Genomic DNA, 13,889 nt, shown 5'->3' on the forward strand with positions numbered 1-13,889 from the left:
TTCAGCTACACCAGATAAATACTGCTGTTATAAGAACGGTTGACACGACTTACAGGGGAAAGACAAAGGATACGGAAGGAGGTGGCCTAAGAAATGGGAAAATAAGAAGAAGAGAAAAAAAAAACAGAGCAGAGGGTGCAGAAAACTGGGGTGCAGAAGAGGGGACTGTCGCTTTTACTCAAATACCACTTGGTGGTATCACACGGTTTTTGCACTTGAAAAAAGGCAAAATATAACACAAGCGTCAGCTGTCTCTTTCTGCTGGTGAAGTGCAGGAAAAGCAAGGAGCATTTCATTTTGTCGAGGGCTATCACTTTAAAAGTGATATCCACAAACACATTCTTAAACACGCAGTTTCAGGTTCATTATGAGTTTAAGCAAACTTGGGAAGCCAGAAATGGCTCCTGTCCTGTGAAAGCGCGGATTCTGAGAGCTAAGATGAAATCACTCTCATTTTTCAAGAGCTTCCAGTGCTCAGCAGACAGGTGTGACTTTGACAGTAGCATATGTCACCAAGATTTTCTGACTCTAATAGTCTAATTTAATCATAGCCTCAAGGCATCGGATTGTTCCCTCCTCGTTTTGGGATACTGATATATACATTTATATTTTTAAAGTCCACATCTATTTTTATATTCTCATACAAACTAGGCATATGGGAGTAAGCCAATTTTCAATTATAAACCCGTCATTAAGAAGAGACATCATGCAAAAGACCATTTGCTTAAACAAGCTTGTACAACTAATTTGCACAAGAAAAGGTCACCGTGAATGGATTAAGATTATCTCCATTGAGAGTAAAATAAAAACCCTTGCTGCATTAATTAAACTGCAAAATAGACTTGAAAGTAGAAAAGATTTTTAAGAGGGCTCAAATTTGGCTAAATAAGAAATATTAAATTATGATGGTAATGGCTTCTTCTTTGCTCACCAAACACAGGGAAATAATTGATAAGTATCTTCAAATTCAACTGTTAAAAATGTTGGGATCTCTACATAATGAATGAAGAGGGAAATATGTATACACACACACACATACATATAAACTTTAAACTCAAATTGTTTTAATATAAAAAGGTCAAACATACTTCAGACTACAGGAAAGTTTAATAAATGCCCAGAATAGAAACCCCTGAGGGACTAGCACAGAAGGTCCTACATCCTCATTATTAGGCAGCTAAAAATGTAAAACCCTATTAATGTTCTGGATGGTAACAAGTTTCAAAGTTGCCAGTTGCAGAATTTACTTTAGGGAAGGAGTGGAGGTAGAGGGAAGGCAGAAAACTTACAGCAAAAATTCAAATGACAGTTATTCTAGGGTGTAGGTGGTAGAGAAGAAGGATTTGCTGATGCAGGGGATAAAGCTTACATGATTGAAGCTTGTGTTCATTCACGCAACAGGTAACAGGAGACGTGGGATGAACATTCTTGCCCCTAGGTAGCTGTGACATTGTGAATGAAACACATGAGCTCTCTGGGACTCAGTTTCCTCATCAGCAAAATGATGAGAGATTGTTTGAACATCCCATTATTCTTCATGTTACTTTTAGGTAAGAAAGAAGAATGTCCTTTCAGAATATCCCACTGCTCCAAAGGTTTCCATAACCCTTGTATAAATAAGTGTATGTGTATGTGTACATAGGTCTCTGCTCATGTGTGTACAATGTATGTTTAACGTGTGTGTATCCCTACAGACACATAAAGACAAATACAGGACACGTACACATGAAACTTAAAACAATGATTTTCAGATTTCTAACCATCCTTAGCCCATGAACCCGCAAGGGGTCAGTCTTTCTAGGTGGGCCACACATGAGTTTGGTACCCTTCACATACCCCACAACCACCTCTTTCTAGATGCTTAAATTCAGTCATTTTTTTTCAGTCATTCTCTCCAGAAACACAATGTTCCAGACCCCATTCCTGTCCTGCAGATGGGCTGAGAAGACCCTCGTCTAGCTGCTAGACCTACCAGAGAATCGTCTTAGGATAATTCAGAAAGAGGGTGTAAAATCTCCTGGGGGTGTCTGCATCATAAAGTACATTCGAGAAGGTGGGCCTTGCCCAGTGAGGTACTAAGGAACTCTGTGCACACCCTCCCTAGCAAGACAACAGTTTAACTGGTAAAAATTATAAAAACATTCCTTTAAAGTTTCTGGAAATTGTCCTAAGGATATAATGACAAATGGAAAAACATTTGTTCAAGAAAACCTACCAGATCTTGGCAAGAACAGTGAGCGTCTGTGGCATTTGAGCCATGACCTGCTCCATTACCAACCCCTCCCAGCTCCACCTTCTAGAAGCTCCATGTCAGGCAAGTTCAGTCAAGAAGACGGGGCTCCCTCTCCTCCCAGTTGCCATCAAGAAAGTAAAAAAAGACAACCCACAGAGAAAAGAAAATATTTGCAAATCATTGACCTGATAAGAGACTTTTGTCCAGAATATGTAAAGAATTCTGCCATTCAACAATCAAAAGACAATCCAACTTGAAAACACGCCACTGATGGACTAGATATTGTTCCAAAGAAAATATACAAAGTGCCAATAAGCACATAAAAAGATACTCAACGTGGTGAACCATGCGGGAAATGCAAATGCAAATCAGCCACAAGGATGGCTACCCTCAGGAGGACAGGTGCTGGTGAGACTGGAGAGAAACTAAAACCCTTGCATGCTGCTGGTACGAAGGTAAAATGGTGCGGTCACATTGGAAAAAAGTTTGGCAGTTTCCTTTTAAAACTAAAAATGGGATTAGCATATGGCCCAACAATTGCACTCTTGGGCATTTATCCCAGAGAAAATGAAAACTTATTTTCATGTAGAAACTTGTCCATGAACATTCACAGCAGTTTTATCCTTAATAGCCCCAAACGGGAAACTATCCAAATGTCCTTCAATGGGTGAATGATTCAACAAACTGTGGCACATCTATAGCCTTGAATACTCGGCAATAAAACGAAATGAACTATTGATACACACAACATCCTCAAGGAAATTACGCTAAGTGAAAAAGCCAATCTCAAAAGGATATACACTGCATTATTTATTTATATAGCTGCATGAAGTAACAATTTTAGGGATAAATAACAGATTAGTGGTTACCAGTGGTTAGAGATAGGGGAAGAAATACAGGGAGAAGACGGGTCAAGTGAGGGGGAGAGCCTTCTTAAAGGGACTCATTCTCCACGATTAAGTTTAGAAACATAAATCACATCAAAATCATAAACTTCTTCAAAATACGAGGTAATTAACACATGATAATCCTAAGCAAGAACATAAGTAGATAAGGCAGGCAACTCATCCCAGAGAACTTTCAGCTTTAATTAATAAATGATTTTGTTACCCTTTTCAGATGGACATTAAGCTCCCCATTGTGTAGGTGGCGATACAGAAGTTAGAACAGTTTTCATAAATGACTGCAAAGAAAAATGCAATAAAATGACACGACCTGAATTTAACCTAGAAACCAGGAACCACTCTATGGCCATAATAATCTTATCCTTAAAGATGTACTGAATAATGGATGGGGTACACCCCATTTAAAATGGGCCATGTAATAATGTATAATTGAAGTCTTTACCCTCCAGATGAAACACATTTTTGCTGGCAGCATTTCAGTGCACCCAGTGGGGGGGGGGGAGTGTGGCAAGTGCAGGGGTTCTCCAAACGTGTTCTCCCAACCAGGAGCATCATCTGCCCCACCTGGGAACTTGGCAGAAATGGGAATTCCCAGTCTCACCAAGGCCCACTGAGGTAGAAACTCCAGGGGAAGGGCCCAGAATTCTCTTTCAACAAGGCCTGCTGGGTAATTAGGATGCATCCGAAATTTTGCACTAAGAGCTCAAAAAATTTTTCAGTTAAGAGGTTAGGAATACAAAGTTTAGTGAAGAAGCAGATTTAGACAGAGCCAAAGCTGGGTTCAAATTTCATCTTTTCTATTTACAAGCCGAGTGATCTTGGGAACGGTATTTGTCTAAATCTTGCCTTCCTGGTCGGCAAAATGGAGATACTTCTACGATGAGGCTTAGATGACACCACTTAACTCAAACATGGGCATATCATCAACAATCCATAAATGGTAGCTATTATCATTATGGCTCAAGGAAGACAACAGAATATAATGGAAAACAGAGCCAACTTGCAAAGTTAGAAGACGTGGCTTGAGGACTTTGGGTTCTGGATCTACCACTTTCTATGGGGTCCTGTGCAAATGGAGTTCTCTATGTGTCAAAGTCATGAAGGTCAAATGAGATCATGCCCTATAAACTGCCATGCACCGTGTAACTGCAAGTTATTGTGGTAAATGACATCAGGATGAGAGGAATAAAAACATTTAAAAAAAAGTAACAATGAAAAAAGAAAGAAAAGAAAGAACAGATCCCCAAAGACAGAGCCAGAGAGAAATGCGAAACAGACCCTTTAAAATAAAATGTAAACAGCAGCTGGGAATCACAACAGAACAGCAGCCTCTAATTGAAAGGATTTTGCCTTCTTATCAAAAGCTGCATAGAGAAGGATGCTGCTGGTGCAGGGTGCCTACTGGTCCTCCTGTGAGGCCCACCATTCCTCTGTAGCATGCACGGTTTCCAAGAGAGCCTGCTTTTTGCTCATCGAAGAGGGAAGGCATGAAGCAAGTGATCCAGCCTCTCATCTCTGTAGTCATACAATTCTAGTCTCCCCGTGATGTTGCTATAGTTTGTCTCAAGTATTTACTTGTAAAGTACGTGTACATCTATGCTATCTGTTCCCTCCAGTCTCCAGCCCCATAAGTACTTAATCTTCTTTGCTTACACCCAGGTTTGAATCACGTCCCTTAAGAGAAAAAGAAAGAAAACAAAAACAATTTATGACTGCTGTAGTTCCATAAAGTACACGGGGAGAAGAGAACTAAAATAACTTCCTCAGCACCTCCTCTGTGCTCTTTTATTCAATCAACAAACATTAATTAGTTGAACGCTTACCACGCATCAAACACTACTCAGGAAACTGATGGACCAGTGAAAAGGCAGATGTGTTATTGCTATTCAGTGAGGGACTATGATGATCAATGATTGTTATTTAGCGGTAGGATGGAGGCATGGGGTGGATTATACGAAGAGAAACAAGAGTGACAACCTGGCTCTGGTGGGGAGACTGAGAAGCAGGGTTGCCTCCAGGAGGAAGGGAAACTGAGCTAATTATTAAGTGAAGAGCAAGGATCATCTTGACAAGGCTGAGAGGAGACAGTGGGCATGGAGGGGTGTAGAAAGAGCACAGCAGGAACAAACACCAAGACAATAGAACCCACCACCGTTTGGGGGAGGGTGGGGCGATGGGGGGGAGGGAAATAAACTGCTGGTAGAGGTGGGGTCCCACTGGGAGGACTATGTGTGGTATCTCCTGGAGATCAGACACAATCCCCTGCAGTGGTCCTGAGTCACCGAAGGGCCTAGCAAAAGAATGACTCACCCCAGTGGCATTCTTTGGACTTGATAACCTTGCCAACAATGCAGATCACAGCTACGGAGCCATTAGGACTCCAATTCTAGGCTTTCTGATTGTAAAGGGCATCTGCCTTCCACCACGTTATGCTGCCTCTTTGGTCAGCTCGCACAAAAACTCACAACCCCGAGATCAAGAGTTGCACGCCCCACCGACTGAGCCAGCCAGGTGCCCCTGAAAATACACTTCTTATGGAGCAAAGTCCTAAGCAAGCAGTTCACCTAGTTTCCTGCACTAGCCACAAACGGCTGCCACTAAAAGGACCTTTTCTCCCCGACTCATGTCACACCAGCTGTTCAGTCCAAGATGGAGCTCTGTTTTTTATTAACCATGTTGCCATAGACCCTTTCTTGGGCTTGAGCGACTTACACATAAAATTTCAATTATTTTTGAGAAAATCCAAAGTCCATAACATGTAATAACATGAAATTAGCCCAAGACATAAATGTGAACGGAGAAACATACCTTTTAGTTAGAAAATGGGTCCAGCTGGCCGCCACAGTATGGCTACGTGATGCCTTTTAAGCATAGCTACAGAGAAGTGCCTACAGAGAGGCACAGACCCCTGCAGTCTCTGAGAATTCATGGGGCACACTAAGCCTCAGTTCCTGCACCACCTACTCACACAGCTTTTGTGCACACAAACGCGCTCCATGTGCTCCGGTGTCGAGTGAATGCCGAGAGCTACACTCACGTGCAGTGCTGGACCTGGCTGACCAGACGGGCGGTAGTGGCGGGGACATTTAGTGGCCTGTGGTCAGAAGGCACTCGCTCTTTGGAGGTGGTGTGATTTCTCACACAGGCAACGCTTGCCTTGAGCACTACCTGTGCTAGACCCTCCAGGGCACCCAGTCATGCCCCTGGTTAGGACTTTCTTTCTTTCTTTTTTTTTTAAGATTTCATTTATTTGACAGAGAGAGAGACAGCCAGTGAGAGAGGGAACACAAGCAGGGGGAGTGGGAGAGGAAGAAGCAGGCTTCCAGTGGAGAAGCCTGATGGGGGGCTCGATCCCAGAACACCGGGATCATGCCCTGAGCCAAAGGCAGACGCTCAACAACTCAGCCACCCAGGCACCCCATGGACTTTCTTTCTTTATAATGCTCCTCAGAAGGCTGCCACCGCTCCCGAGCTGTGTGCTGCAGAGAGCAGTGGCTGGCTATGATGAGGGACGGGTACCTACGCTCATCCTTTCACATTTCTTGGCTATCCGCAGAAAACCATCTCCTTTTATTGCCCATTTAAAATCCACTTCAGCGTAGGGAAGGGAGGGAGGTAACATTCTGTAGGCTCTGGCTGGGGCATGAGGCCCTACAGGAAGCGTGGACTCTTGCACACACACGATCTCACTGAAGCCTCGCAGCCACGCTGGGAGGTAGGTATGGTTATGCCAGCCTCCCACGGGGAAGAAGAGAGAGTCAGAAGACACTTGGAAGCAAACACCCTATCGGAATACACTGGATCACAACCCCATAACAATTCCCCCACCCCATCTCTACCCTAAACATCTACTGACAGCCCAGAACTTGAAACTTGGACTGCGTGGTAATCACCACCTATGTAAACTAACGAATCCAACCTGTACCAGGGGCACCTCTTCCTTCAACATGGGTAGAAGGCCATCTTGGTTCCCTCTCATTAAATAGCAGCTCAACGGTGAATATGTAAAAGCAAGTGATAAAATATGACAGCCATTAAGGGTAACAATTATTTTTTTTAAAGATTTACTTTTTTATTTGGGGGGGCGAGGGAGGGGGAGAGGGAGAGAGAATCCTAAGCAGACTCCCTGCCGAGCATGGAGCCTGATGTGGGGCTTGATCCCACGATCCTCAGATCATGACCTGAGCCAAGATCAAGACCATCCGACTTCACCAATGGGGCTGCCCAGGTGCCCCTAAAGGTAACAATTATAATGATACCCCTACCTCCCCTACACTGATAACACGTTTCCTGTGGGCAGGGCAACCACCTGTGGTCATTACTGCACTTTATCTCTACAACCACATGTGAAACGGCCCCATTTTACAGATGATGAAGTGGGGCAACAAAGGTTTTACGGGGCTCACATGAAAGCACATAGTGTACAGAATCCACAATACACTCTCTCATCTCTCAGAGCTGCTGTGGAGGAAGGAGTGACATGGTGACTAAGGTGAAAATGAAAGATTTCCACCGCACTGGGCCAGCTGACGTTGACCTCAAGATGCTGTCTGATGGAGGTGACCGGAGCCCCAGCTTCTGTGCTCAGCAACACCAAATTTCAAACTGCCCCCAGAGAGATGCAACTCCAGGACACGTGGGTCTCAACAATTCTCTGGTTGGAAAGAAAGCATTTCTGGAAATGCTACGTAAAGCGTTACCTGGGTACAGGAGGACAGGGTGCTGGTTCACTGTCCTCCTCCCTAAATATCATACATATAGCATGAAAAAAGGAGCTTACCTGCTCTTATTCACCACTGTGACCTCAGGGAGGGACGATAAAAAAGCCAGCAGCAGCTATGACCTCAGGTGGATAACGTGGGTCTGTCAGAGGTGCACCAAGGTCTTGGCTACAGGAGCTGAGTGTCTGTGACAGGCCCGAGAGCAAGCGGGAAGCCCGAGGTCATTATCTCACCATTAACTTTCACCAGGCTCTGTGCCAAGGAGCCTGGCCAAGGGGCGTGGGGCCAGGGAGTGTGGCCCAAAGCTGAGAACAACAGCACGGAGCATCTGTCCTACATGGCAGCTCCTCCTCAGGGACAGGACGAGCCTCAGGGAGCAGGGGCTCCTCTCCCCAACACACCCTCTTTCCTTCCTCTGCCTTCTCTGCACTCCTGGAGGAAGCCTCCTTGGATCCCTGAGTCTTGGCCAGAGACCCTCTCGCCGCTCACACAGCGCCCTGGGCTGACTTGTCTATTGCTCATACTGTAGTAAGTTGCCCATTTTCCTGTTTTCTTTCCCTAGACTCCAGGAGACAGGGCCACGGTCCTACTTTCTGTTGAACCAGCCCCTCGAAAGATAGTTGGTAAATGGATGGCAAATGCTCAGGTGCTCAGTGTCCACTGGTTCGCACTGAGAAGCGCACGGGCTGTGAGAGCAGGAGGAAGACCAAGAACGCATGCCCTCCTTCACGACCATCGCCTCTATTTTGCCACAGCAACATGACCAGCTCCTGGTTACGCCTGACCTTCCTAGGACGCGCTTCACTTCTGTGCTTAGGCTGGGCCCAAGTTAGAGAATGGAAAACAGTGTCTTTCATTTATTCATTTTTGTCTTCCTTTTGTACATTTTCTATCCCTTCCTCTCTGTCTTTAGTTCTAAAGGCCTGGCAGCTTGTTAAAAATTTCATTTTCTTTCTGCACACTGGTGAGGGTGGGAAATGTGCTTCCCCGGCCCTGATAAATAGCATTATTTGCAAATCGAGTCAACTGTATGTGCAGTGCTATTCAGAGTGAGCCCTCTCCTGGCTCTCCTCCACGTCTGAGCTGAAGAAAAGCAAACAAACGGTAGGACCTCCTCCTGGCTTCCTAAGGATAAACACTACTTTGGTCCAAAGGCAATGACTCCCCATCCCCCAAAGAAAACTGGGCTCAACCCAGTGTTCTGACCGCTTCCCCTCTTGAGCCAAGACATTCTTTCCTGCCCGGCCAGACTTGGTCAGCCCTGGGATTAGGAGGATGTCTGGAATTCCTGCTGGGCTGTTCTCGTCACCAAAGCAGGCACTGCCCAGTGGTGAATAGGACATGCCCTGCATTCTTTGTTAGCACGTAAGCCTTGCGTCTGGTCCTTGCACTTAAGTGATTAGAAAATACCTTGAGAATCCAATTAGAGTTAATGAAGTGACAGCTGGCTCGGCTAACCTCACTTTCCTAAGTCCGCTCCTACTTTTGCCATTCCTGAGGTCTACCTTCTGACTTGGACAGTCTAGGACAGCTCACTTCTGGGCGCTTCGTGCTGACTCAGCATATGAGGCCTCAGAAGTCTGCGGAGCTGAAGATGGTGTGTCCTCAAGAAATGATGGGCCACCAACATAATATGAAAGCTTCGTGAAGCTGGTTGACTATGAAAAGTTTATTCCTTCCCTTCCGGGTATGCGAATGTATAAATGCACAGGTGCGTATGTGTCTGTGGGACACAAAAATCTGTGTCATGGTTAACGACCTGATGGCACACATTGTTTATTTACCAGATCACCCTCCCATAAGGGTTTGCTCAGTGGAGCTTGGAAAGGCCCATAAATCCAGATTCTGCCATTTCCTTTGGCAGAAGGACCATGCCCTGGGGGAGAGAATCTGAGCTCAGTGTCACCCTTCCCTCCTCCTCCAGCTGCCTCTGCTCAGCCCAGCTCCGCCTGAGAAGCAGCTAAGGAGCTAGACAACTCCTAGGTGACCTCATTTTGGGAAGGGCCTATGGGACAGAGAAAATTTAAGTACCTAATAGGGGAGGGGTAGACCAGGTGGCCCTTAAGATGCCTTCTTGCTCTTGTATTCGTTCATTGGACAGGTAGCACAATGAGCGGAGGGGAAACAAAGATGCAAACACCCAATGGTTTTTGTAATTACACTGGAACCCCAATCTCACCACGCCCCTCTTTCCTAGATCTCCTTAATTCTACTCCTTTGGGTCTCTAGGCAAAGAGAACAATGAGAAGCACACTCTGGTTCATATCAGTTTCAGGTCAGAGTAAGTTCAGTTTTATAGGTTCAATCCATTTTTCCCAAAGCAACCAGAGATACCCTTAAAATGTGAACTCCAAGGCTGAAAACCCCCCAGTGGCTCCTCATGGCACTTAGAATAATAGTCACACCCCTTGCCCTGGCCAGCAGGACTCCATGGGAACTGGCCTTTGCCCACAGCTCAGAATGCCTCTCTCCTCACCCACCGTCTACAGCTAGCAGCTTCTCTACACACAACTGGCTCATTACCATCTCCTAGACTTGTACTTGCTATGCCCTCTGCCTGGAACATTCTCCCCAGTCTGCCCCAAGATGCAAATTAGCATTCAGAGAAACAGGCCCTCCTCAGAGAGGCCCCCAAAGAGCAGTCTGTGTGCCCAGCACTCACTGTCCCATTGCCCTGTTTCCTGTCTGTCCGAGGATTTACCACTGTCTGAATTCACCCACCTCCTTAAATATCATACATATACCATGAAAAAAGGAGCTTCCCTGCTCTTATTCACCACTGTGACCTCAGCCCCTAGACCTGTGCCTGGACTGTGGTAATCTTAAGAAATACTTATTGGGGCGCCTGGGTGGCACAGCGGTTAAGCGTCTGCCTTCGGCTCAGGGCGTGATCCCGGCGTTATGGGATCGAGCCCCACGTCAGGCTCTTCTGCTATGAGCCTGCTTCTTCCTCTCCCACTCCCCCTGCTTGTGTTCCCTCTCTCGCTGGTTGTCTCTATCTCTGTGGAATAAATAAATAAAAAAAATCTTAAAAAAAAAAAAAAAAGTTAAGAAATACTTATTGTTGAATGAATGTCAGATCTCCTCTCATTCCTCAGGGAATGATACCTATGACGTCACAAAGTGTCCAAGTTGCCGGCCATGTATGCCAGGATAATTCCTAGGACAACTTTCTAAAAGAACACAGAAGAACACAGAGACATTCTCTTGTTTTTTTTTTGTGTGTGTGTGCAATACCAGCCTCATTTCTCTGGTTAATGTTAACTGCGCTAAATGCCATCTGCTATGAAAGCAAAATCTCATTAAAAATGCCTTTGGAGAAAAAAAAATTTTNTACCTATGACGTCACAAAGTGTCCAAGTTGCCGGCCATGTATGCCAGGATAATTCCTAGGACAACTTTCTAAAACAACACAGAAGAACACAGAGAAATTCTCTTGTCTTTTTTTGTGTGTGTGTGCAATACCAGCCTCATTTCTCTGGTTAATGTTAAGATTCATCAACTGCGCTAAATGCCATCTGCTATGAAAGCAAAATCTCATTAAAAATGCCTTTGGAGAAAAAAAAATTTTAAAAAGAATGCCTTTAAGAGAGGTTTATGTAGAGGATAGGATAAAACCTGCATGAACAAACATTAGAAACTATAGTTTCTGGTCTTGACCTTGCCATTAATGGTTTGATTTTAAGTAAGGTGTTTTGGTTCTAAATCCATCTCGTTTATAACACAGACCAATCATGCTAGTCTTGCCTACCTAACAAGGTCTACTGAGGATCTAAGGGACAGAGTACATGAGAACTTCATGTAAACAAAAGTACCCCTGAGCACTTTATATAAATGGAAGTGTGTAGCAATATCAGGGAGCACAAGGCAAGGGCTTTCACGGAACAGTCTTTGTATATGAGGAGGTCATAATGTAGACAATGTCAAAGGCTTGGCATTGCTTTGCTTCTTGTCCTCCTTTTTTTTTTTTTTAAGATTTTATTTATTTATTTTACGGAAAGAGAGAGAACATAAGCTGGGAGAGCAGCAGAGGGAGAAGGAGAAGCAGGCTTTCTGCTTAGCAGGGAGCCCAGCGCAGGGCTCTATCCCAGGACCCTGGGATTATGACCTGAGCCAAATGCAGACACTTAACTGACTGAGCCACCCAGGTGCCCCTCTTGTCTTCTTTTTTGAGTCCCAAATTATTATGGCCTATACCCCAAACCCATCCAATGCTTCAGAAGTGCAGATCATTTTCCAAAAGAAGCATCTGGAATAGCTAATTTGTTACCAAAGCCGATGATGAAACACATGCAATCCTGGAAGGATCTGGAAAGCCAGCCACGATTCCCAGGGCTCTACTGTGCTAGTTCTCAGCTATTAGCCCATCGGTCCGTTTTCAGGGTATGCATCTGTAATGAAGATGGCTCAGAGCTCTTGGCTACAGGGCCCTTAAAGAGAGAGCAATTCTGTCACATGGAACGTCTTGTTGCTTAGTTTCCACTAAGGTATTCTGGCTTTTAAATAAACCGTCAAGTAAAACTTGGCATCAAAACACAAAGTGAGTAACTTCCTTTGTCGAGGAGCTGACAGCTCGGCTGTGTGTCAGATAGACAGCTGCTGAGAGTCAGCTCCAAAGGCGACCGCGTCCTCTCTGGAAGGGAGCTGGTACCACAGACCACCTTCCTCGGGGTTAAGTCAAAGCGACATTAAGGGATGGTCTTTATGGAAAGTTAACCCTGCAACGCCCATCGACCACATCCCTCTCCACGAATGTTGGTTTTGGAATTATAAAAGTTTTGGAGGTGTGAAAACATAATTGGAAAACTTTTTTTTCCTGCTTAAAGGGCTAATTGATTTCACAGGTGTTTAATTATCATTTGCTGTGAGATAATACCTTGTAGCGCCATAAAAAATGGATTTAATTTTCGAGTGCTTGCAAAACCACTGCCAAAGCCAAGTGAGAGCTAAAGCTAGATAATTATTCTATAAATCAAATACACTGCCTCCTTTCTTTGAAATTTTTAATACTTGGAGATAATGATATCTGACAACCTTGAAACTAACATGAAAAGGATTTTCTTGCCAAGTGCCAAAAGGCAACCACTGGAGCATTTTAGGCAGTTTGGTTCATTAATAGTGACTCCGGCAGCCTTGAGGTCCTGCCTGTGGGCTCCCAAAACATGCAAAGGGTAAGGGCATTGGTGTATGTCAAGACACAGTATTCTCTACCAAGATCAAATGGCCACATGTCCAATAAGGTCCACAGAAAAACAGGAATGAAACCCAAACCACCCTTAGCCCCCAAAACTGCCTGAAAACAACTGTAACTCTCTGAGTCCAAACTCAGAGTCCTGGAACGTGGAAAGTGGAGGTTTTTTCAACTTGATCAATGAATACTTTCCTATCTCATGCTTACGGCACAACGCTCGTGCTTTCTGTAATAGCAAGAGAGAAAGAAATCATGAAATTAAAAAAAAAAATGTCAACAGCTAGAAGGCACCGCAAAGATCGTCCACTCCAAACATTCCAGATGAAAAAAGCAAAGCCAGGAGAGGTCAAGTAACTTGCCCAAGATACCACCACCAGGGGCAGAAGCAAGATAAAATAGTTGAGTTCAGAGCAAGCAGAGAAAGAAAGAGACAGCTTGAAAATAGATTTGCAGTCCCAATCTCATCCAAAATCTAAAAATAAAAGAAGGAATTTTTTAAAAGGAAAAAAAAAATCATTCCGTAAAAGGAGCGGCTATTTCTTCAACAGAGCCCAGTTTCCGAGGAAGTGCTAGAAACTGCCTTAAATAACCATATGCGGGTTTCAGTCGGTGCCACGTTTAAGATTTTTTTCCTCCACCTTCTATTCAGAAGCTGCCGAAGTCATAATACGTTCCATTAGATTAAGTGTGCTTACATGATTTCAGAAAGCAGGGTGATCCGGCGGGGCACACACCGTCAGCGCTATTTAATCTAATGCCCATGCAGAGCGTGCACACCCCACGAAATCGCTAGACGGCACGGATTTTCACGTGGTTTGAGTTGGCCTTCACAGTCATGG

The 13,889-nt window shown here is 44.7% G+C and overlaps 1 protein-coding gene across 1 annotated transcript in view; it reads right to left on the minus strand.

The window, feature by feature from the left end:
* Positions 1–13,889, minus strand: part of EXT1 (exostosin glycosyltransferase 1) — a 282,652-nt gene that overhangs the window by 39,698 nt on the left and 229,065 nt on the right. The window lies entirely within an intron of this gene.

This window comes from Ailuropoda melanoleuca, chromosome 9 (genome assembly GCF_002007445.2).
Source record: "Ailuropoda melanoleuca isolate Jingjing chromosome 9, ASM200744v2, whole genome shotgun sequence".
NCBI classification, from domain to species: Eukaryota; Metazoa; Chordata; class Mammalia; order Carnivora; family Ursidae; genus Ailuropoda; species Ailuropoda melanoleuca.